The following is a 2500-nucleotide window of genomic DNA, read 5'->3' as shown; positions in this document are numbered from 1 at the left end:
CCAGATGCAGAGAGAAGTAGGCGTTATGGAAGGGCAAATACAGATCAGATTCCAGTGAGCGTGAACTTATAATGAGGTGAATTTCACATCATATGAAAGAAGAAAGAAAATAAGGAGTAGGAAACGAGTGCGAGAGGTAAAGAAGAGGAAGCAGGGTAAGGGAAAGTAGTAGAATGAGATTGAGGGAAGATGAGGGAAATAGAATAATAAAAATAGAATAATAAATTAGAAGAAATGAGTGCGTAAAAGAAGTGAAAGGAATATTCGAAATTAAGTTTTCAATGAAGTACAAGGAATTGGAGTATGTACAAAAATATGAGACAATAAGACAACGTAATATACAAGAAAACTATTTTAGAAATTCTGAATAACATTTTTATCACCCAAGGTACAAATTTTGAAAAATCTAATAGGGAAAAATTTCCATCACTGGTATTTTTCTCGGGAGGGGAGGGGAGGGGAGGGGAGGGAAGTGGGAGGGGAGGGCGGAGGGTGGTTTAGGGTAAACGGAGCTCTGCTGACATTCCAGATATAATATAACAAACGCCGGACTGCGACAAATAGTAGATCTAATTGCTGAACTCTCGCTAAAATAATACTACTTAATCATTATGAATAAGAAAATCACTCTGTTACCCATTTCTTTTATTCATTTTTTCCTTTCACTGACTGGTAAAACATATCAGTCTTTTTTTCAAAATGTTTGTAATATCTTCAGTCTGCGAAGAGGAATAACTCATCGCAAATATTTCTTGTTAGAGACTGAAACATTTTTTTTCTTTTTTAAATCTGTACGTGAGCATGAACTCGAGGCAAAAAAAAAAAGTCCCACCTACTGTCTTGCAAAACTACAGTACCCTCCTGAAGGTAACGACAGCCAATGAGAGTTTAATAAAGCTTCCAAAGGCTATCAAGAGAACACCAATACAAATAACTATCCACCAGATCTCTAGTAAACTTTTTGTGGAACCCAATACTACTGACTTTCACACAAAAGGAACTACACGCAAATATAACTCGAAAGCGACAAGATACAGTTAAAAAAAAAGAGTATTATTAAAAGATACAGTGAACAAAAAGTCATAAATCACGTGCGCCGATATTTCCATCAGTGGACAAAATACAAACAAAACAATCGCGCTCTCAGGAGACGTGTTCCTCGGAATCGCTGTGTGATTCAAACGAAGACGATTCATCAATTAGAGCAGCGGCACTGGAAGACATAAAGGAGAGAGGCTTCTGCAGAAGAAATGTACCACTGAATACCTACTCACCGTCTTAACCAAATTCCAAGGAGCTCCTGGAGGAGATAAATATCACTGAATGTCTAAAAATGCTCTTGGCGTAAACAAGTATCACTCACTGTCTAACAATGCTCGACTGACTATCTAACAATGTTCCTGGATCAAAAAGGTACCACTCACTGTCTAACAAAGTTCCTAAAATGTCCTAAAGAAGGCAATACCACAGATTGTCTCATAATGCTCCGGGAGTACAAAAATATCACAGACTGTCTAAAACCCTCCTGCAGGGTCCTGAGGGATAAAGTATGACAGATTTTCTAATAACCTTGATTGTCTAACAAAACTCTTGAAAGGTGAATGAGGCAAGTACTACTGATGTTTAAAAATGCTTTTGGAGTACAAAAGTACCAAAGACTTGTCTAAGCAAACCACTGAAAGGTCCTGGACGAGATGAATACCACAGGTTGTCCAACAATGCTCTTGGATTAGGTAAGTAACAAGTGACTCTGACAAAGTTGATGGGCAGTTACAGAGCCATGCACAACTGACTGTCTAACAAAGTTTCTGGATTAGACAAGTGCCACTGACTGTCTACCAAATCTCCTGAAAGGTCCTGGAGGCGGTAAGTACCACTGTCAAACAATGGCCCCCCCTGTAGAAAAATAACAAATGAAAGGTTACTGCTCCTGAAATAGAAAAGTATCACCGACGGTCTAACAAACCTCCTGAAAGGCCCAAAATGAGACATATGCCACAGATTGTTAAACAGAGCTCCTGGGATAGACATGTACATTTGACAATCTCAAAATTCCTGGAGAACAGCTAAACTAATTGTAGAAAAAACCCCTGGAAGATCCATGAAAAGACTAGTACTATATTTGTAACTGACCTTCGGAAGCCGGACCAATAGTAGCTGACTTATGTAATGCTAAAGATTTTTCATGAATACTGAAATAATAAGTTTCCACATTTTGAGTAGTTCCGAAACCCGTGAAATTAATGAAAATATACTAATCCACTACAAAATTCCCAATTTTATGTACAAAATTTATTTTGAGTAACGAAATTACACAAACAATTAAATCGCTCTTCGTTGCTATTCGCAAGGATTAAAAAAAGAAGCAAGCAAAACAGCAGAATTAATAATCCTTACGTTATTATATAATAAAAGCGCCAAACTTGATGGAACATTAGGGCGGCACCCTTCATTAAACACCCTCCCTGACCATAACTAATTTTAAAGTGATTTAATGGAA

At 37.5% G+C, this 2500-nt stretch overlaps 1 protein-coding gene across 1 annotated transcript in view; it reads right to left on the bottom strand.

Annotated features, from left to right (window-relative positions):
* The window catches only part of LOC135220906 (uncharacterized), a 588984-nt gene that overhangs the window by 269621 nt on the left and 316863 nt on the right, over window positions 1-2500 (bottom strand). The gene's annotated exons all lie outside the window — the stretch shown is intronic.

Source organism: Macrobrachium nipponense, chromosome 2 (genome assembly GCF_015104395.2).
Source record: "Macrobrachium nipponense isolate FS-2020 chromosome 2, ASM1510439v2, whole genome shotgun sequence".
NCBI lineage: Eukaryota > Metazoa > Arthropoda > Malacostraca > Decapoda > Palaemonidae > Macrobrachium > Macrobrachium nipponense.
This window is presented reverse-complemented; position numbering and strand designations above follow the sequence as displayed.